The sequence below is a fragment of the Sus scrofa genome, chromosome 2 (genome assembly GCF_000003025.6).
Source record: "Sus scrofa isolate TJ Tabasco breed Duroc chromosome 2, Sscrofa11.1, whole genome shotgun sequence".
NCBI lineage: Eukaryota > Metazoa > Chordata > Mammalia > Artiodactyla > Suidae > Sus > Sus scrofa.
The window spans coordinates 143,624,833-143,647,510 of NC_010444.4; the positions used below are offsets into that span (position 1 = coordinate 143,624,833).

The 22,678-nt window shown below is 48.5% G+C and overlaps 1 long non-coding RNA gene across 1 annotated transcript in view; it reads left to right on the forward strand.

Annotated features, from left to right (window-relative positions):
* LOC106509595 overlaps positions 3,875 to 22,678 on the forward strand; it is a 56,014-nt gene continuing 37,210 nt past the window's right edge. Inside the window, exon 1 of the long non-coding RNA XR_001307250.2 lies at positions 3,875 to 5,044. This is a non-coding gene — a long non-coding RNA (uncharacterized LOC106509595). The remainder of the gene's footprint in view (positions 5,045 to 22,678) is intronic.

Consider the following 22,678-nt stretch of genomic DNA (forward strand, 5'->3'; position numbering starts at 1 on the left):
AGTTGCTGTGGCTGTGGTGTAGGCCGGCAGCTACAGCTCCAATTGGACCCTTAGCCTGGGAACCTCCATATGCCGCCAGTGCAGCCCTAGAAAAAAAAAGTCCACAAACAGAAAGGACAGTTGTCATCAATTTTTATTCCATGCTACACATGATAGTTCCCCGTTTCCCTGTAACATCCCTGTAAAAGGATTGAGTTTTTCAGTGGATGAAATCCATTTCAAAAGATAGTCATAGCAAGTGCTGGAATAATTATCCGCTTTGGGCTGAAGTTTACTTTCCTGTTCATACATAATGTTGTCCCTTCTAAGAACTGCTTTGCTAATAAAAGGGATACTTTTTCCATCTATTCTTCTTAAACGCATTCCACAAGTCCCTTTAAGCGACACCGCGCTCCAGTCACTCCGTTCACTCTTCTTTCAATTCTCGTAATCCTATCACTCAATTGCAAAACTAGGAACAAACTTCGACGAATTATTTAAAAAGCCAGGGGATCCTATTCCTCAGAATGGAAAAACAGTGTCAGGGCTTCAAATAAGTTAGAGAGCCAGTGGTTTTGATGTGAGAGAAATGAAGAATACTGGATGTCAGCAAAATCACAAAAGCATCTTCAGTGGCTGAGAACAGTTTGAACACTGAAGGAGAAGATCTCATGACAGTTACTTCAGCCTCGATCGAAGAGTCTGCTGGCACCCAGTGCTCTCGGGCAGCACCACGCAGAATGTGGGCAGGGCTACCCACACCCTCCGTGGAATCAGCCAAGCTTTGCTTCAGCTTTGAATAAACAGTGCTTGTACCTCTGTGCACATGTGCACTGAAAGTTGTATCTGTAGCACGTCAAACAAAAGAGGTAAAACTTTCTTTTCTTTTTTTTCTTTCTTTTTTTTTTTTTTTTTTTGTCATTTGGCCTTTTCTAGGGCCGCACCCGCAGCATACGGAGGTTCCCAGGCTAGGGGTCCAATCGAGCTGTAGCCACTGGCCTACGCCAGAGCCACAGCAACACGGTATCCGAGCCACATCTTTGACCTACACCACAGCTTATGGCAATGCCGGATCCTTAACCTACTGAGCAAGGCTGGGGATTGAACCCGCAACCTTATAGTTCCTAGTCATATTCGTTAACCACTGAGCCACGACGGAAACTCTCTCTCTTTTTTTTTTTTTTTAGGTCTGCAGCATATGGAAGTTTCCAGGCTATGTGTTGAATCACTGCCAGCCTACACCACAGCTCACAGCAATGCGGGATCCTTAACCTACTGAGTGGGCCCAGGGATGTGAACCCAAGTCCTCATGGATACTAGTTGGATTTGTTGCCACTGAACCACAACAGGAGCTGCCAGTAAAAATTTCTTATTAACTCTTTTGAAAAATAAAAATTTGGGAGTTCCCTGGTGGCCTAGTGGGTTAAGGAGCAGACATTGTCACTGCTGCGGTTCTGGTTGCTGCTGTGACTTGGGTTTGAACCCTGGCCTGGGAACTTCTGCATGCCTCTGGCATGGCCAAAAAATAACATTTCCTCTTTATTCTGATATCCAAGAAGTTTCACTCTGTGATGATAATATTCTGTTTTGACCCTGACTTTGGTCAAATACTGATAAAAAACATTCGTTCACTTATTCAACCAGAATATGTATTTGGTACACTTACATGAGAAATTTTTTTCCTTCTGGGTTTTTTTTTTTTTTTTTTCGCTCTTTTTTAAAATTTCTTTTTAGGGCCGCACCCACAGCATATGAAAGTTCCCAGGCTAGGGGTTGAATCAGAGCTTCAGCTGCCGGCCACAGCCACAGCAATTCCAGATCCAAATAGCATCTGTGACCTATGCTGCAGCTTGTGACAACACTGGATCCTTAACCCACTGAGGGAGGCCAGAGATCGAACCCACATCCTCAGGATACTAGTCGGTTGGTTTTGTTTGTTTGTTTGTTTTTAGGGCTGCAACTGTGGCATATGGAGGTCCCCAGGCTAGGGGTCGAATTGGAGCTATAGCCACCAGCCTTCACCACAGCCACAGCAATGCAGGATCCAAGCCACGTCTGCGACCTACACCACAGCTTATGGCAATGCTGGAGCCTCAACCCACTGAGCGAGGCCAGGGATTGAACCTTCGTCCTCATGGATGCTAGTCAGATTTGTTTCTGCTGAGCCACGACAGGAATGCCACTAGGTGGGTTTTTAACCTGCTGAGCTGCATTGGGAACTTCCATCGTTCCAGTTTTATTAAGATATAATTGGCATATAGCATAATAATCTGGGTACGTAGCATAATAATTTGACTTATGTACATCATGAAATGATTATCACAATAAGTTTAGTGATATTTCTATGCATTACAAAATGATCACCCAGTAACTCTAGTTACTGTCTGTCACCATATAAAGATATCACATTATTATTGTTTGTATTCCTCACAATAACTGTTCCATACCCATGGCTCTTACTTTGTAACAGGAAGTTTGTACCTCTTAATATCCCTAACCTATTTCCCTCATCTTCCCCCACCTCCCTTCAGGTAACCATGTTTGTTCTCTGTATCTGACTCTTTCTGTTTGGCTATGTTTGTTCATTTGTTTTGCTTTTTACATTCCATGTATAAGTGAAATAGTATGGTATTTATCTTTCTCTATATGGCTTATTTCACTTAGCATAATGCCCTCCAGGTCCATCCATATTATCACCAGTGGCAAGATTTCACTACTTTTTATGGCTGCGTAATATTCCATTATATGTACATATATATACATCTTCTTTATCCTTTCATCTATTAGTAGGTACTTAGGTTGCTTCCATATCTTGGTTATTATAAATAATGCTGCAATGAACATGGGGTTGCATATGTATCTTCAGACTGGTGTTTTTGTTTTCTTCAGGTAATTCCTACGAGTGGAATTGCTGGATCATATGGTAGTTCTCTTTAATTTTTTGAGGAATTTCCATACTGTTTTCCATATTGGCTGTACCAACTTACATTCCCACCAGCAATGTACAAAGATACCCTTTTCTCCACATTTTTCACCAACATTTGCCATTTGTTGTCTTTTTAGTAATGGCTATTCTGACAGGTGTGAGGTGATATTTCATTGTGGTTTTGTTTTGCATATTAACTTTTTTATATATAAAAAAGTCATCTATTTAATATGGATAATTTGAGTAGTATGGACATACACCCTAGTGAACAGTCAGCACACCCAAGGTAATAAGTTTACCCATCATCTCTGAAAGTTTCCCTTGTCCCTTTGTTTTTGGTTTTGGGGTGTGTGGTGTGTGTGTGGTGTGTGTGTGTGTGTGTGTAACTCTAAATAAGAGAGTGTCTGCAAAAATTTGCCACATTTCTGAAGTCCCGTTTGGAGGATTCTACTTGTAATAGCTTTATATGCAGGCCTTTCTCATAAGAAAAGTGCTGCACAAAGCAAACATCGTTTCTGCACTGCGATTATTTGCACTGTGGCTGTGCCATAAAAGGGTGACACATTTAGATCTCTGATAATCTCTAAAATAACAAATGGAGCTATTTATTATGATGATGACAATAAATGTCATTCTAGCATTTGAGATTTGCTTGTGGTTTTAGAACCGGAAACCTTCTGGTGGCAGAACATCCAAATACTTACTGAGTTGAAAGACTGATGCGGGTGTGCAGGTGTGGAAGGCCGTTACGGTTCTGCTGCGATGACTTTATCTTTTTTTAAAAAAAAAACTTTTATTTTGTCTTTTTAGGGCCGTACCCGCGGCACATGGAAGTTCCCAGCTAGGGGTGAATCGGAGCTGTAGCTGCCGGCCTACGCCAGAGCCACAGCAACGCGGGAACCGAGTCACATCTGTGACCTACACCACAGCTCACGGCAGCGCCGGATCCTAACCCACTGAGCGAGGCCAGGGATCGAACCCACACCTCATGATTCCTAGTCGGATTGTTAACCACTGAGCCATGACAGGAACTCCTACTTTATGTTATTAATCTGAATTTTTCTTAATAAAAAAATTGTCTATCATTTCCTTAGTACTAGTTGAGGTAGTCATACATCTCTTATGGTTAGCCGTTGATATATGCTCGCTTATATCTGATTTTACATTGTCTTTTTTCTTCTTTTTTTGCTTTTTAGGGCTGCACCCATGGCACATGGAATTCCTGGGCTAGGGGTCCAGTAGGGGGTGGTAGTGCATAAGGAGTGAGAGAAATGAGCGAATGGGACCAAAAGGTACAAACTTCCAGCAATCAGTCAGTCATGGGATGTAACATACAACATGGAGATTATAGTTAAACCCTATTGTATATTTGAAAGTTGCTAACAGAGTAAGTCTGAAAAGTCCTCACCACAAGCAAAAAAATTGTAACTCTATATAGTGACAAACGTTAACTAGACCTATTTTGTGGTCATTTTGCAATATATACAAATATCAAATCGGGGGTTCACCTGAACTAACATATTATGTCTGTTATGCCACAATTTAAAAAATATATTGCAGGAAGGTTAAAAAAAAAGTAATAGAAACCACTGCAAGAATCAAAGAGATTGAATTTGATAATCTCACAGCTGTGAGAGTGCATCTGTCATTCACAGGTTCAAACTCACAACCAACCATAAACAGGGTTCGGCTGTTGAAAGGGCTGCAATCTTGCAAAGTAACATAAACTGAACTTGTATCTGATGGAAAGAACAACAACAAAGAGGTAAACTTCCTGCTTGCCTGAAAGTGAGAACCGTACTTGAAAGTCTCTCCAACAAAGCTACAGCTGATTTTATGTAAAGTTGGGGAAGCCTGGGCTCAGGGACTGGCGGACGTTGAGAAGAGGAAGGATGGAAGGACGTATGAATTTTCAGCTGTGTTAGTCTAGCCCTGGAGCAACGGTGCCTTTGATTGGCTGGCTTTCTAGCACAGTCCCGGGAGTGAGGCGCTTGCTGATTGGCTGTCGTCTGAGTGCGAGGCCTGTCACTGATTGGCTGACATTCAGAGGCTTGGGGCTGGCATGGATTTGCTCACAGCCAGAAGCATAGTTACTGGAGTGAGAATATTGCTGATTGGCTGATTTTCAGAACAAAAATCGTAAGTTATCTCTTATTAATGGTGGTTAGTGTTCACAAGCTTGGGACTTGGCCAAAAAGCAGTGTTTTCCTTTCCTGAATGTGAAAATAAGTACCTTCTCAGCCTCCCCTTTCACTTCCTTGCAGGAGACCTCAGGGGGTTGTCTGGATCTTTTTTTGTGGAAATAGGCTTTTCAGCTAGTGTTGCCAGTTAAGTGATTTAAGCACCAATCACTGTGGAGGAAAAAGAGCTCTGACGCATTTTGGTAATTTATTGAAAGATGCGGAATACGAGACATTCGGGGTGACAGCCAACACAGGATGCAGGACAAAATACAGGACACGACCTGTATCTACAGGCAATTGTATGGGCAGAGTGCTCAGGGAAGAGGAGGAAGCCCCACCCCAACAGAAGGAAATTGAACTCTCATTTTCTTCTAGGACATTCATTGTAGCCCCAATTGTTAAAGGGAAACATTGTAAACAATTTAAATGCCCATCAGTCAGCAGCTGGTTGGATAAAGCTTTGGTTACCCATAAAATGGAATATAATGCAGCCGTTATAAAGGAGGTGGAGTTGCATGAACTAATAAGAATGCTACCTTGATAGTTAATTTTTTTTTTTTTAAAGCAAAATGCAGGGAGTTCCCATCGTGGCTCAGTAGTTAACGAACCCGACTCGGATCCACGAGGCTGTGGGTTTAATCCCTGGCCTTGTTCATTGTGTTAAGGATCTGGCGTTGCTTCGGCTGTGGTGGAGCCGGCAGCTGTAGCTCTGATTCAGCCCCTACCCTGGGAACTTCCATATGCTGCAGGTGCGGCCCTAAAAAGCAAAGAAAAAAAAAAAAAAAAAAGCAAGATGCAGACCTCATGTGAAACCACACTCCTTCTTGGGTGGGACTTGAGCCCAGCCAAAACTCAGATTGGGACTTGAACCCACCATCCCTGACTTCCTGGAGACGACTCAAGCTCACTGTCTTTTAATTAAAGCTGCTCCCCTGGTGTCAGGACTTATGCTCAGATTCTTTGGTCTCATCGCAGGAAGAAGGCAGTGTGAGTCAAAGTGGCAGGCCAAGAGTGAGTTTCTTAGTATAGGATGCTTGTGAGAAATCCAAGCAGGCTGGCAAAGGAATGCAGCAGTCCTGAGGACAACAAGGGCTACAGTTTTATAATCAAAAAAAAAAAAAAAGTGGGGAGGGGATCAGACCACTTCTTCCTCATTTTGGGGTAGATGGGCAGACTTTCATCATTAGTTCCTCCTTTGATTCTATATGATTTAATCAGGACTGTCATGGTGCTATTTAAATCGTATGCATATTAGCAAAGGGGTGGTAACATATTAAATACGGTGACTCATCTCAGATTTTGATGTAATGTCCCCTTTGACCTAGTGTTTTGCCCTTTCCTCTGTGTATCTGTCTTGGCTGCATGCAGAGAGCTCCTCTTCAAGGACCCTTAACTCCCTGACTTAATGTAACAAGATTCAGGCCCCATATCTCTTGTTTTGGGTTCTAACTATCTCCGTTTGTGGCTCCAGGCGTCTGGCACATAAATGCACTGGTCTTCCTTCGAGGTGGTGTCGATTGTTGCCAGGTTACTGGATTCTTTTCTCGAGTGGTTATTGGCTTAGGACAGTCGCCCAAGCTCCCTCAAAGTTCCCTTTTGGGGAGTCCCGTCGTGGCTCCGTGGTTAATGAATCCAACTAGGAACCACGAGGTTGCGGGCTGGATCCCTGGCCTCGCTCAGTGGGTTAAGGATCCAGCGTGGCCGTGAGCTGTGGTGTAGGTCACAGACGGGGCTCACATCTGGCATGGCCGTGGCTGTGGTGTAGCCTGGCGGCTACAGCTCCAATTAAACCCCTAGCCTGGAAACCTCCCTATGCTGTGGGAGTGGCCCTAGAAATGGCAAAAAGACAAAAAACAAAAATAAAGTTCCCTTTCTGTCTTTAATCCCCTGGTGGGATTATTTTTTAACCATTTCACTACCCTACTCTAGCCCTATGACGTGTATGGCATCATGGGAGTCACAGAGGTAGGAACAAAGAGATATTCCTGGATGCGTCGATTAATCCGGAAGGATATTCAAGAAACAGTCCCGATGGTCTTGGGGGCAGAAGCAGATTCCTTTTCATGGCGTATCCTTTTGCATATTAAACACTTGCAATTCTTTTTAAAACAGTGATTTTTAAAAATCAAGTGTGCGACCTAGGCATGGACGAGAGGCACGGGTTTGATACGCCGAGGGTGTGGGCAGGATGGTTTCTGGGCCTGGTGACCCATCTGCACGAGGGCGGACCTCTGAGGCTGGCCAACCAGCTGAGTGGGACGTTTCCCCACATCTCCCCGTCTCCGCACTGCATCCCAGAGCCCGGGAAGGAGCCTGAGGCTGGCAGGATCCAGGGCAGCCTGCCTAGCAAACGGCTCAGAAACTGAGCTCTCACCGCAGGTGCGCTAAGATGCACGGGCAGCCAGAGGGGACAGGGCCCACTCTAAAGATGCTGCGTGGGTTCGCTTCCCGGGAGCTCGCCACTGCCCCTGGAGACAAAAGTCAGGAGGGGTCCTTCGGGACGTCCTTGGAATTCATCACTGGGGGTCTCCTCGTTGGGAAGTCAGTCTGCTTTGAGAACTCCTCTCCTGGCAAAAGCAGACCTCTGCAGTGTCAAATGTGTTACAGAGAGAGAGAGTGCGGCAAAAGCTTTTGAAAATAAGAGGGTTTGGAAGCCGTGAACCCGCGATAGCCGATCCGCATCCTCACTGTAGCAGCTCCTAACTGAGCATTTAGCGTGTCCTAGGGGCTGTTGCAAGTGCCTTGCATGCATTATACTCTCACTGAGTCCTTAAAACAACTCTAAGCGGTAGATAAAACCTTATTTCCATTTTACCGATAAGAAAACTAGCATCCAGAGGTTGAGAAATTTACCCAAGGTCGTGTAGCAGAGCTGGGGTTGCAGCGGAGGCTCTCTGTAATGCGGTCATTTGACAGCACTGCCTCCAAAAGAGCTCTCCTCTGGCATAGCCTAAAAACCAGTTAACAGCGTCACGCACTCACTCATCACTTGCTGTGTGCCTGGGGCAGGCAAGGGAAACCTTTCATGTTCCTGGGTGCCAGCATAGCTCCTGGAACATGATTTTTTTTTAATTGTGGGGAAATTCCAATAGCAGAAAATTAACCGAGAGTTCCTGTTGTGGCTCAGCGGGTAAAGAACCTGACTGAGTGCCCGTGAGGATGTGGGTTTGACCCTTGGCCTCACTCAGTGGGTTAAGGATCAGATGTTGCCACCAGCTGCGGGTCTCAGACGTGGCTCAGATCTGGTATTGCCGAGGTTGTGGTGTTGGCTTCTACCTGCAGCTCCAATTCAACCCCTAGCCTGGGAACGTCCGTGTGCCACAGGTGTGGTGGAAAAAAGGAAGGAAGGAAGGAAGGAAGGAAAGAAAGAAAGAAAGAAAGAAGGAAAGAAAGAAAAATGAACCGTGTCAGAGCGAACAGTTCAGTGGCATCCAGTGCGCTGACAGTGCTGCATCATTACCAGCTCTCTGTGATTCCAAAACATCTGCATCACCCCTAAAGGAGCCCCCTACCCATTACCCAGCGTTTCTCCCTTTCTCTCTCCCCCCAGCCCCTGGTAACCACCCCGTCTGTATTCTCTCTCTGCGGATTTACCTGTTCTGGGTATTTCGTATAAATCGAATTGTGCAGTATGTTTTGGAAGTGTATGCACATCGTAACCCGTATTGGTACTTCATGCCTCGTTATGGCTGAATGGCATTCCGTTATCCGCCCCTGCCTCCGTTGGTTTATCCATCCACGCGTCGTTGGGAATTTGGGCTGCTTCCCCCGTATGGCTTTGGTGCAGGTGTAAACATGTGTACCGATACTCATCTGAGTACCTGTTTTTAGTGCTCTGGGTACATACTTCGGAGTGGATTGCTGGTTGGTGTGGTAATTCTGTTTAACTTTCAGAGGATCTGCCCAGTCAGAGTGGGCTGTTTTGCTAGACTCTTTCCTAGGTATCTCGGCTTTCTCCTAGCCAAGAAAAAGAGTGTTCCTTTTTTGGGGGGAATCAGAGAAACCCAGTGTGTGTAGTGGAGGGAGGACACAGGCTTACCTGGTTTTGAATCTCCGCTCTACCCTCGTTGCTGGCATCTGCTTACTGAGTTAGAAGCCTCTTTTTCCTAATCTGTAGCAATGGAGATGACCTCACTGCCGCTCCTTCTTTCATGCATCCAGTGACTCTATCAGGGCTAATTGCGGGCCAGGCATTGGGGACAGAGGAAGCCACTGTGGAGTTTACAAAATGAGGGATGGCGGAAGCATACAGGACCCCACAGTGAATCATCTTGCAAAGGGAGGAATCTTTTTGTCCTGCGACTAGTCACTCCCTTTACACAACTAGTAAGCACGTCCAGTTGGGCCTGCAACTCCTTCCCCGCCAGCTGCCAGCACAGGGCCTATGGAAAGAAAGGTCCTTTAGGGTTCTGGGTGGTGAGCGACAGGGGCAGCTTGGTTTACCGGGGACGACTGGGACAAGACTGAGCCAGGTCCCAGAATGGGAGCCTGGAAAAGCCAGGCAGGGAGGGTGTCTCAGCACCTGCAGTGTGCAGCTCGGCCTCCCCTGGGGCGCTGCCTTGGTTGAGCCGGCCCAGACCTCTGGCTCAGACCTCCTTTGGGGCCTGAGGGGACCTGACTCCCTTGGCTCAGGCCCAGTGTGGCAGGGCGCTGCCGCTCCCTAGGGTTGGGCTTTGCACAACCCCAGGGGGGTCCCTTCCTGTCCCAGTCATCACAGGATTGAATTCTCCTTAGGACAGTCTTCTGGCAAATGACAGTCAAGAGTCTCGAGGAAGGGTGTCCTTATACAAAGTCACAGTTGGGGCTGAAAGTGAAAATCAGCTTGACTGCAAAAGAAAAAAAGCCGGGGCTGGGGTTGGGGACCGAGGAACTCAAGCCAGCTGCGAAGCCAACAGGAAGCATCATTGCTCCCACAGTCAGGCAGCAGCTGGGCAGTGCCGCAAGGACCCCTCTTTGGGTGACCGCTGCTCTCTGACTTGTGGGGAAAGAGAGAAGCAAAGTTCCGCATTGCTCTTCTCATCTGTTGCTCTGAGCAACCCACTGCTGCAGGGCCTCCCCTCAGGACAGAAGCTCCATCCCTATTTCATCTTTCATTTTCTCAGTCCTGAGTCCAAAGCAGCGGCCCTGCTTCTCTTCAAACCTCCTTGGAATCCTTGAGCGGGGACCTAAAACATGCCAAAGAGCTGCCTCCTTGCAGCAAGGTGGGGTGCTCCAGAGGCGCTGCCTCCTTCCTGGGTGCTCTGCAGTGCCCCACCTTGCTGCTTGGAGCCGAGACGTCTTATTCCATCAGAGCTCAGGCTCATTCTTGGTGGCCTTTGGCTGTGGAGGCTAGAACAGCTTCTTACCTGTCAGGGGCTGGAACAGAGGTGTGAGACCAAAGGATGGAGGGGGGTGTTTCTTAGAGGAAAGTGAGATGCCATCACCAGGAAAAGGTGAAGGTACTTTTCTGGGCATTGCAGACCCAAGAGATGGCTCTTGGAATCGGTGCGCAGTTAAGGCTAATTATTGTTAACAAGGTCATGTTTTTAGAGACACTACAGCAAATATCTTATAAAATTATAGATAGTAACAGTGCCTAATAACGATCGAATCTTTTCTCTGTGCCAGGCACTCTGTCTACTCCCTCATTTAATTGTTGAAGTGACCTCACACCTGTCTCATAGATCAGCATTTTCTAGGATGCTGGGAAATTTATCCAGCAGGAATGCTGCTGGCAGGTGCTTTCCACCTCTGGGTACCACCTGGGCTACTCTGCTGGCCTGGTAGCTCCCCCTGGGCCCCTCTCCCTCTTGGTGGGAATGTGTAAAGTCAGAAGTAGTTACAGACCGAACTCCGGGGACTCAGACTCTACTTTGGCTGCAGTGACGGTAACAACCACCAGGATAAAACACCCTTAAGTTATTTTTCCACATGCCTGGGACTGTGCTGGGAGCTTTGCGTATATCATCTCATTTCATCAGGTAAACGGTCCTCGAGGTTCATGCTACCTTATTTCTCAGAGGCGCATGCCAAGGCCCAGAGACGCTCCTTGCTAAGGTCACACGGTTGATGAGTGACATTGCCAAGCACTTGGACCTGAGACTGCTAGGACTCCAGTGCTAAAACCCAAAGCCACATTGCAACCGTCTGCAAATGCAGCCTTGTTTATGTTTCCGTATGTGTTTTCTTAGGTCCATATATTCAGTGTATTTCACATACTGACTTACTGAATAAAGCACTTAGCACAAGGCCCGACTCGTGAGTCATTAGTTAGAATTACAAGTGGCTGTGTGCCTGACAGCTGTATGAGCCAAGCCCTGTTCTTTCTGGAACTTTAGCGTGTGATTCGCGTTTTATCTTTGTTGCTCAGGAATGTTGGGTTTGCCGTGGATCTTAAAGGTTCTCCCCCTCTTCCTGTAATGCCAAGGCCAAGGTTCTCACCCTCCCCATCTGGCCAACATACACTTAAGGGCAAGCCCCTGAAAATTGAAATCATTTCTTAGCAGATTCTTTTGAGGGTGGGAAGAATCCTGTTGTCATGAGGTGACTAAGGTAACCATTACCTCTGACTTTTCCGTTCATCATCTCTGGAATCCCCCCAGCATTTGGGGACAGAAAGGGGAAACAGAGGCGATGGCGCTGTTTCACGGACTGGGGACAGCCCGGGGTGTCTCTGCTGCTGAGAGGGGCCAGAAGGACTCAAGGTATGGGCTCTGGCCATGGGCATTGCCATCATCCATTGCCATCATCGTGGGTAGTGGGCTAAAACTCAGGTTCCCAGGCCCCACCCTAGACCCCCTGAGGCGGTATCTCTGGAGAGGGTGCCTGGGAACCTGCATTTAGCAAGTTTCCCGGTGAAGCGCTGTCGTCTTGTGCTTATATCTAGGGGAAGGAGCTGGGTCAGGGCTGGGGTCATGGTCAGAGGAGCAAGTGCTTAAAAAGTGCCTGGTGGGTGGCTGCGCTGTGGGGCGTCTCCTGCATTTGCTCTTCCACGTCTTTCCCACACAGCTTTTCACTGTAGCTGCACTGGCCTTATGAGCAGCGGCTTATTTATTATGCTGTGATTCTGAGACACCGCCTCTGGAACATGTGTGTGTGATCCTAAGATTCCACCTCTGGAAAATCATTCTTCCTGCCTTCGCTCCAGCCACGTGTCTGCCCGCAAAGGCTGCTTACCCAGCGCCAACATCCTTCCTGGCTCTTCACTCTTTTCCTTATGTCTTCTGGTCCTGGCTGCTGCTGTTCCACGGGAGGGCGGCAGGGAGGGGGCTCCTAGAACATGCAAAGACCCCTTCCCCTTGTGAGGCCCCAAGATGAAACTCGAATGAATCCCTTCCCATTTGGATTTGAGGCACTGACAGTTTGTGCCGAATTTAGTGAGAACTGGATTGAGAGAGTTGCAGCCTGTTTGTTTATGCCCTTGGCCAGCCTTCCCCTCCCTTCCATCTGCGTGTGTTCACCTCTCGTCTCCAGCTGCTACTGCAGGTTCCATTTATCTGTCTGAAGTGCTTGGGTGATGGCAGCCGAGGAGGCAGGCCTGAGTCTGAGCCTGGCCGGGGCTTTAAAAGGAGGCTCTCAGAGCACTGCAGAAAGGAGGGAATAAACCCAACAACCCCTTGCTACACGCAGCAACACAGACAGCTCAAATTCAGAAATGGGCAAAGCACCGAGGCGCACACTTCTGCAAGGAAGGTATGCACTTGGCCATCGAGTACGTGCAAAAATGCTCAGCATCACCGACCAGCAAGGAACTACAAATCAGAACCACAGGGAGGAGTTCCCTGGTGGCTCAGCGTTGTCACTGCCGTGGCTCAGGTCGCTGCCGTGGTGTGGGTTCAATCGCTGGCCTGGGAATTTCCGAATGCTGTGGGTGTGGGAAAAAAAACCAAAACCATAGTGAGAGACCCCCTCACACCCATGAGGATGGCTAGTACAAAAAAACCATGGAGTTCCCGTCGTGGCTCAGGGGTTAAGGAATCCGACTAGGAGCCACGAGATTTCAGGTTCGATCCCTGGCCTCACTCAGTGGGTTAAGGATCCGGCGTTGCTATGACTGTGGTGTAGGCTGGTGGCTACAGCTCTGATTCGACCCCAAGCCTGGGAACCTCCATATGCTGTGGGAGCGGCCCTAGAAAAGGCCAAAAGACAGAAAACAAAAACAGAAACAAAACCCTAAGTACTGATGAGGATGTGGAGACACGGGAACGTGCAATGGTGCAGTGCTGGGGAGAACCGTGGCGCATGCCCTCAAAACATGGACGGACCTCGAGGATATTCCGCGGCGTGAAATAAGCCAGCTTCGAAGGTTAAATGCTGCGTGAGTCCATTCACATTAGGTACTGAGAACGGTCACATTCAGACGGAAAGAGTGTTGGCTGCCAGGGGCCCAGGAGGAGGGGAATGCAGTCATTTGTCATGGGCAGGAATTGGCGCTGGAGAAGATGGACACAATTCTGGACGTAGAGGGTGGTGATGCTCAGCGACGCGCATGTGCTTGATGCCACTGAACACGCTACAGTGGTTAAGGTGGTAAAAGCTGTGTTATGTATATTTCATCACCAGGACAACACCCAAATGGGATAAGGGCCTCTACCTCAAGTATGGCAGTAGTAGCCAGTATTCGCTGAGCCTTTAGTGGGCGCTGGGCACCACTCTACGAACTTCACACGTTTTGTTTCGTTTAATCCTCTCACAAACATTTACGGTACATTCTTTGAATCAACCACAGGGGCCACTGGTCGATTATCTAGGAAAGGCAGAGACAGGTTTACACCACACCTGGTCCAGGTGATGCTTCTGGCATCTGTAACTTCTTTTTTTTTTTTTTTTTTTTGTCTTTTGTCCTTTTGAGGCTGCACCTGTGGCATGTGGAGGTTCCCAGGCTAGGGGTCTAATTGGAGCTACAGCTGCTGGCCTACCCCAGCGCCACAGCGACACAGGATCAGAGCCTCGTCTTCGACCTACAACACAGCTCATGCTGCACCAGATCCTTAACCCACTGAGCAAGGCCAGGGATTGAACCCACAACCTCATGGTTCTAGTTGGATTCGTTTCTGCTGTGTCATGACGGGAACTCCTGTAACTTCTTAGTAGGGACTTGGACATGGCACTGCTGTTTCTCCAGTGCCTAGAGTAGCATCGGACACACAGTAGGCGCTCAGCGACGTGTGCCGACTGAAGGAAGGAGTCCAGAGCTGTGCTCTCTGCTGCTCTGCTAAGCGCGCTGAGGGAGAGCCTCTGCCCAGTGCCTGGCGCCTTGTAAACTGCATAAGCAGCAGCTCCTCCTGTGGCCTCACCGACTGTGGAGTGACCTGGAGGAGGAGCTCTGAGGATGGAGGGAGCCCCCGCTCTGTGCTCTGCGCCTCGCTGGCTCCTTCCCCAGCGCCTCCTCCTTCGGGGCCTCCTTCTTCCCTTTTATGCTTCTGTTCCTCTCTGCTCCCAGCTGGACCGAGTGCCTTGCCAACAAGGTGGTGACATCTTTGTGTCCCTTCCACAGCTGCCACACACAAGGCCTTAGGCCTAAAGGGCCCAGGAGAAACCCATGTGCTTTCTGAACCCGGGTAGGTGGCCCCCAAGACCTGCAGGGCAGACAAAGCCCTTCCTTCCTGCCTCGCTGGCAGGGCCTTGACCCTGGGCTCTGACGTCCAAAAGTAGTTCTATCCAAGTTGGGAGGCATTCCGGTCAGAACCAGGAAGAAAGAAAAGAAAGGACTTTGGGGATATTGGTAGGAAAGAAGGATTCCCAGAATGGACCTGCTCATAGACTTAAGAACCAGAGCGCCACCCAAGGTTAGGGACAGCTCTGTGTTTTTACTTGGTCAACAAACTCTTATCCACGGCTATGCACTTCCCCATGGGCTTGGCTTTCCTGTCTTTCGGTCCTTCAGCCTGGCAGCTGTCCCAGTCCTGGGTCGCCTGGTAGGCTGCCGTATGTGGGCATCACACACAGGAAGTGCTCCCGCGGGAGATCTGCTGACCGGAAGTGCTTGGCTCTGGGGATATGGCAGGGTGAGGAGTGGGGGGTCTTTCCCTTTTACTCAGGGGAGCAAAGTAGCAGAATCTCTATTGTGACCACAGTACATGTCCCTTCAGAGAAACGGCCCCAGTATATTCTCCAAGGTCTCGGTTTTTCTAGCAAATGGCCTCTTGACTTAGAACCAGCTAATTTCCAGTGCCACCTGGAGAGATTCTAAACTAATTGCCCATTTTTTTTTTTTTCCTTTCAACTGACCCACATGGACCATCCCTTATGTATCTCCCCCTCCCCACCCCCAAAACGCCTGGGTCTCTGGGATCGTTTCAGAGGAAGGGTGGCATAAGCCCCGAAATTCAAAGATTTGCCGAGCACCTCATGATTTGTTATTGTTGCTGTATCCATGTACCATCTGGATATATACTCTTTACTCAATATTTTTCTTTACAGTCATCTTTTAAACTTTAGCATTGCTCTAACCAATGGATATCCATGAAATTATGGATTTTTTATGTTCAATTTTACACACACGTGTACTCACACGCAACTTTATTTTTTTTTCTTTTCTTTTTAGGGTCACACCCATGGCATATGGAGGTTCCCAGGCTAGGGTACAATTGGAGATAAGCTGCTGGCCTACACCACAGCCACAGCAACATGGGACCCAAGCCGCATCTGCAACCTACACCGCAGCTCACGGCAACACGGATCCTTAACCCACTGAGCAAGGGCAGGGATCGAACCCGCAACCTCATTGTTCCTAGTCAGATTCGTTAACCACTGCGCCATGACGGGAACTCCTTAAATCAGTGCATAATTAGTACAAAGAGATTATGGAGTTGCCTTGTGGTGCAGCAGGTTAAGGATCTGGTGTTGTCACTGCAGTGGCTCAGGATACTGCTGTGGCTTCAACCCTGGCCCAGCAACTTCCACATGCTGCAGGTGTGGCAAAGAAAAATTTTTTACTAGTGTACCACTAAAATCATTGGGTGCATGGACCCCACCTCAGGAATTCTGGCCTAAACTGTGATGCACAGAGTAGAACAGAGGTAGATTTTCTCAGGCTGTGTGGAGCATAGGTCACTTGTGGCCATGGGAACCTTCTCGGCTAGTGGGTTGAGACAGATCTCACCTGCTACTTCCCTGCTTGAGTCCCAAAACAGTCTTTGCTATATATATATATATATATATTTTTTTTTTTTTTCTTTTTAGGGCCACACCTGCGGCATATGGAAGTTCCTAGGCTAGGGATCAAATTGCAGCTGTAGCTGCCAGCCTACGCCACAGCCACAGCAACGCCAGATCCAAGCCACATCTGTGACCTACACCACAGTCACGGCACAGCTGGATTCCCGACCCACTGAGATGGGTCGAACCCGCATCCTCATGGATACCAGTCAGGTTCATTTCCGCTGAGCCACCACGGGACCTCCAAAACATTCTTTTCATCTCTAGGGGCAAAAACAGGTGGAAGTTGCTCTGTGTAAACCCTCAGAATCCCTCCACCCTCCTTCTAGCATCAGAGCCTTTGCCCCAAGATTTTGTTCTTCCTCTCCTCTTAGTGATTCTCACCCTGTCCCACCACGCCCTCGACCGAGCCTCTGCTGCCCAGGCAAGTCAGCTGACTTGAGGGGTTGCCCCTGGAAATCTGAGTGGTGTCCTCCTTAACCCACTGAGCCATAGTGGGAACTCCTACAGCATAGTTTTAAAAAGGTAAATAATGTTCCGTTGTATAGATGTACCATAACCTAATCCCCTTACTCTTGAGCACTGAGGCTCTTGCCAGTTTTTCAGTATTATGAGCTGTGTTATAATGGGCACTCTTGACCTAGAGAATACTATGCTTGGTGAAATAAGACAAAGACACATACTATGTGATATCACTTATATGTGGAATCTAAAAAAATAATACACGTGAATGTACATGCAAAACAGAGCATACTCACAGACATAGAAAGCAAACTTACGGTTACCAAGTTAGGAGTATGGGATTAACAGATGCAAACTACTATACATAAAATAGAGAAGCAATAAGGATTTACTGTATAGCACAGAGAATTATACTCAATATCTTGTAATAACCTGTAATGGAATGTAATCTGCAAAACAGCAACAATAATGAGTCACTGTGCTATAGACCTGAAACTAACGCAATACTGTAAATCGGCTGTCTTTCAATTAAAAAAGATACACCCCGTTTGCCATTAAATCTTTGCTCATGTCCTTAAAATTTTTCCTACTGTGGCGTTGTCCAGAGGCTGTTATGCATGATTTGAAGGTGGCCAGACTGTCCCCCTAGGCAGGTCCGTCCCCACCCTTGACAACAGAAAGCTGGCTCTTATCAACGAATGCCAGGTGGAGGGTTAGAGGGAAGAGAATCCTCTCTCGGACACAGCGACACTCCTTCCTAGATCCAAAGTGCAGGAGGCACCGCTTGGCTAAGAATGCCAGCTCATCTGCAGTACAGAAGTACAGGCAGGTCCCTTCCTCTGGGGCGGTTGGGGGGCGTCTGTTGGGTTTCCAAGGAGGAGATATTCGGCACACAGAAGGGAAAGCTGTATCTGTGCGAAGGTAAATGCTAACTGGGTGAGTCAGAGAGAGCAGAAGGACCACAGAGGGACGAGGATGGCAGAGGATGCGGATGCAGAGCATTGTGACTGGGCTACTGTTAATGCTGATAATCCACATCCCAGCAGCACTCCCCCCCGCCCCCGCCCCTGGTCTCCATCTGTTTACTTGGGCATTTGCTCTGTGGAGGGAGGAGAGGTCTGGAAGTAGGTAGGAGGACGGGTGCCCTTACCCGATTTTTTGGCCTGGACCTGAGCACTCTACAGAGACGGGCTTCTAGCAAGACCCTGGCGAGGCAGTTCAGGGTGGACTTCCCGAGATGCAGCGGAAAGCGGTGAGCAGGAAGGCCCAGGGACTAGCAGCTCAGCAGCGCCAATTCCGATTCCACCCCCAGCCCCCAGGGGGCCCTCTGCTCTGAAGCCTCGAAGAGCTCTTGGCCTCCTGGGCTGGTTTCCGCAGAGCAGCGGCAATGCTTCTCCCAGGGCGCTTAGGGCTGAGTCATGAACAAGTGAACTGAAGGTGAAAAAAAATGCTTTATTCACTGAGAAGTCACAAATCCAGTGGCCCCTGAAGGGGAGGGGAATGAAATCCCAGCTTTTGAGGGGAAGACAGTCATGGATTTGTGCATGCATTTCAGGGCAACACTGAGAACATCTGTACGACATTACGGGGCTTGCAGAATCACTAGCCAGCAAGTGTTACTGTGACAACTGATGAACTGTTTCGGGGGGAAAAAAAACACAACAAAACCTTCGATCTCTCCCTCACATTTTCCAGCCAAATAAATCCCAAAGAGTTTAAATATGTAAGTGTACACAAATATTGGAAGAAAACTCAGACGGCGAAAACTCAAGTAGAGGAGGATACTGCATCGTCACACGACAGCTTGGGCAACACGAAGGAAATGACTGATGCGTAGGATCAGATATGAAAATGAAATACTTCAGAAGAGAAAAACAAGATAAAAGACAAACGGGGAGTTCCCATCGTGGCGCAGCGGAAACGAATCCTACAGGAACCGTGCAGTTGAGGGTTCGATCCCTGGCCTCGCTCAGTGGGTTAAGGATCCAGCGTTGCTGTGAGCTGTGGTGTAGGTCGCAGATGCAGCTCAGATCCTGCGTTGCTGTGGCTCTGGCATAGGCCGGTGGTTACAGTTCTGATAAGACCCCTAGCCTGGGAACCTCCGTATGCCGCAGGTGCAGCCCTAAAAAGCAAAAAAAAAAAAAAAAGAAAGCTGGAGAGATACAGTTGCAGCTTAGGAGACAGGCAGGAACGAATCACTTAAAGAGCTCTTACCGATTCATGCGCATACACACAAATAGACTCCAGAACGCCCCAGAGGCACGCCTCCTCTCCTGGGTGGGGCACTGCTAATGCCCGAGGAGAGACTTGTGTGCGAAATGCCTTTGTTTTGGGCATAGAACCTTACCCGTGGTCAGTACTCAGGTGGTATCACTTGATTTCGGCTCTTCATTGCGCTTTCAAAACTGTCCTCTCCTCGTCCCAGTCCTTACTCTTAAGAACACGCCTCTCTCAGGAAAACCTCGCTAAGATGCTTCCTGGGCAGTTAGTGACTCCCAGCTGGGTTCTGGTACCCACAGTGCTGATTTCAGTAAGAAATCCTCCCCCAGGAGTTCCCGTTGTGGCTCAGCGGTAACGAGCCTGACTTGTATCCATGAGGATGTGGGGTCGATCCCTGGCCTTACTCTGGCATTGCTGCAAGCTGCAGCATCAGTAGCAAAAGTGGGTTGGATCCCGTGTTGCTGTGGGTGTGGTGGAGGCCGGCAGCTGTAGCTCCGATTCAACCCCCAGCCCGGGATCTTTCCATATGCTGCATATGCAGCCCTAAAAAAAGAAAGAAAGAAATCCCCTCTTTCCAGGCATATATGGGGTTCCTGCAGTGCCCACAGTGTGAATTAAAACTGGAAAGTCTTTGCAACTATTCAGCACCTCTTTCTTATACCCTTATGGTGTATTTGGAGCCGTATTTATTTTTTTAATTAAATTTTTTTTTTTTTTTTTAGGGCTGCACGTGTGGTATATGGAAGTTCTCGAACTAGGGGTTGATTTGGAGCTGCAGCCTCAGGCCTACGCCACAACCACAGCAACACCAGGTCCTTAACCCACTGAGCGAGGCCAGGGATCAAATCTGCATTCTCATAGACACTGTGTCGGGTTCTTAACCCTCTAGGCCACAACGGGAACTCCTGTTTATTTTTTTTTAAATTCAAGTTTGTGCTCGGAAGAGAGAGTGTGGACAAGAAGAAGCCTGGTTAAGAAGAAGGGATATGGGAGTTCCCTTGTGGCACAGTGGGTTAAGGATCTGGTGTTGTCATTGCAGCGGCTCAGGTTCAGTCCCTGGCCCAGGAACTTCTGTGTGCCATGGGCGTGGCCGAAAGAAGAAGAAGAAGGGGTACGAGCTGGGAGCTGTGGATTTAGGGTCAGCCCTGCCACTCTTGTCTGCTTGACCAGACATCCCTTCCAGCTCTGGGCCTCAGCTGCTCCCTGTGTGAAACGAGCTGGGGGGACTAGGTGGTCCCCACCGTCTTCCATCTCTAACATCTAAGGATTCAGCTCATTTTCCCTCTCGAATGCATGGGCTCTAACAGCCATTGAACCTTATCTGAGAAGTTTTGCAAGTCTCTTGAGAGTCCTCAGGATTCGGAACCCACCGAGAATAAAATAGAAAATGCTTTCAATTACTGAAATTGTTCCTCCATTTTCTCTAAAAGACGCGGTGGCGCTCATTTGGAAAAAGTAAGATTTGCAGCTGAACGAAATGACTGAGGAAGCGGCCATCAGGTTAGGCGGTGGGTCTGCTCCCGTCCCCGCGTGAGCCACGGAGATGCGTGCTGCCCTCGCATTTGAAAAGTGCCCCTTGGCTTTCCGGGGACTCAGTATCCTCTGCGACCCAGAAGAGGGTCCAGACCAGGGCTGGCTCCAGGCACAGACAGAAGAAGCTGTAGGGGTGTGGTCAGGTCCCGTCGGCCCCACACTGGCCTCCTAGTTGTCTACGATTTTGGAATTTCCAAGAGGTCAGAAATTTCTCCCGCTCGTGCGTGCCCTTGGAGTTGAGGTCTCCAGCAGCGATTGCGCGTGGTTGCCTCTCCTCCCACCTGCCCTCGCGCATCTCTTCCCCTTCCTCTGATTTGGCCGCAGATGTAGGGGTGGGAGCCCGTGTAGGCTACACATGAGGCTTCACTTTCCTGGCCACGCGATTGATCCGGATGGCCACGACATGCACGAGGCTGGGAGAGAGAGGGCCCTGCTCCTGGACGGAAAGCTCTCTCCGGGGTCCTAAGCCGGGAGGATGTACGTGTGAGCTGCTGGCAGCCATCCTTCCCGTTCGTGGGAAAATACGAATGTAGAAGGAGGCCAAGCGGAGGCTCCAGAGATGAGCGACGCACAGGGCATCACGGAAGGAGGGAACCAAAGACACGAGAAGCCAGAGGGAGATGCCGGCAGGTGGGAGTGGAGCGCGTGAGTGTGACCGATTGACCTTGGAAGCCGAGGCTTCGGTTCCTCCAACTCCCACTTCAAGTCTGTGAGCCGCCCCTCTCTTCCCAGCTGCATAAGTCAATAAATCCTCTTTCTGCTTCAGATGTTTTGAGTTTGGATGTGTCCTGCATAATGTATTATTGTATCTCCAGGAAGCTCGTCTTCAGTTGTGAATGTGTTATCCAGAGCGAGGTCACACAGAGCCAGTCCTGTCGATTAGATTTTCAGATAAGCTGTGACTGGTCCATAGAACGGATCAACTTTGACCAGGAAGCGAACGCAAAGGTGTTGCCAGAAAAGCGCAGACCTCTCGTTCCTTCTTTCCCCCAGAACCATGTGAAATGGTCCAGGAGTTCCCTTGTGGCAAATCGGGTGAGGGGTGCGGCGTTCCTGCTGCTGTGGCTCGGGTTTGATGCCTGGCCTGGGAACATCCACATACTATGGGTGTGGCCAAGATGGAAAAAAAATCAAATGCTTGTTTCCTTATGACCCAGCAATTCTACTCCTATATACACACTGAAGAGAACTGAAAACGTGTGTTTGCACAAAAGCCTGTACTTGACGGTTCATGGTAGCATTATTCACAATCACCAAAAAAGGAGAAACAAGCCAATTTCCATGAAGTGATGAATGAATAGACAGAATCTACTATAGCCACACAATGGCATATTATTTGGCCATAAAAAGGAATGACGTTCTGATACATGCTACAACGTGGATGAACTTTGAAAATATCATGTACCGTAAAGGAGCTTGTCGCGAAAGGCCACATGTTGCGAGATTCCGTTACATGAAATATCCAGAGCAGGCCAGTCTGTAGGGACAGAAAGTAGAGGAATGGTTGCCGGAGGCTGCAGTGACTTGCATACTTTAAAAGGGTGAATTACCACTGAATTTTTTTTTTTTTTTTAAAGGAGATGACTCGTTATCCTGGTCATTGCCCTTAAAGGAGATGACTCGTTATCCTGGTCATTGCCCTCTTTGTGTCCTGCCATCCAGAGTTCATTCTGCGGTGTGACTCATGCTCGCCCAGACAGTCCTCTCGCGGCTCCTGGTCCCCCGCGGCTCCTGGTCCCTCTTCCACACCGTTTAGAGCCCCCAGGAGACTCCCGGCAGGAACAGGACCAGGGGCACACTGCCTGTTTCTCCCGGCTCAGTTATTTTGCTGGGGTACCAGGCCAGTCTTAGCCACTCAAAGGGGATAGGCAGCAGCGGACTGAAACGAATTCCCAGTTTTGTTTCCATTTACTTGTCGAAGGCAGAAATATTCAATTTCATGCATACCCCCAATTCCCTGCCCTGGGAGCAGATTTCCAGAAGGCAATTATGTAGAACAAAATGTAATGGGTAACAGGGGTGCCTGGTGAATTATTCATAATCCGATAATGATTTTAACCCATTTTTAACATGACCTGCTGGTGGTGTTAGCTTCTGGAACGTTCCCAAAGTAAGCAACACAGAGGCTTCCTTTAGCTGTGCTTATATAACCATAAACCTCCTGCCTTTCCCCAAACCACCTGAATAATTAAAATCCAAAGAGGCCCAGGCTCCTTTTCCTCCTGCTGCAGCAAAG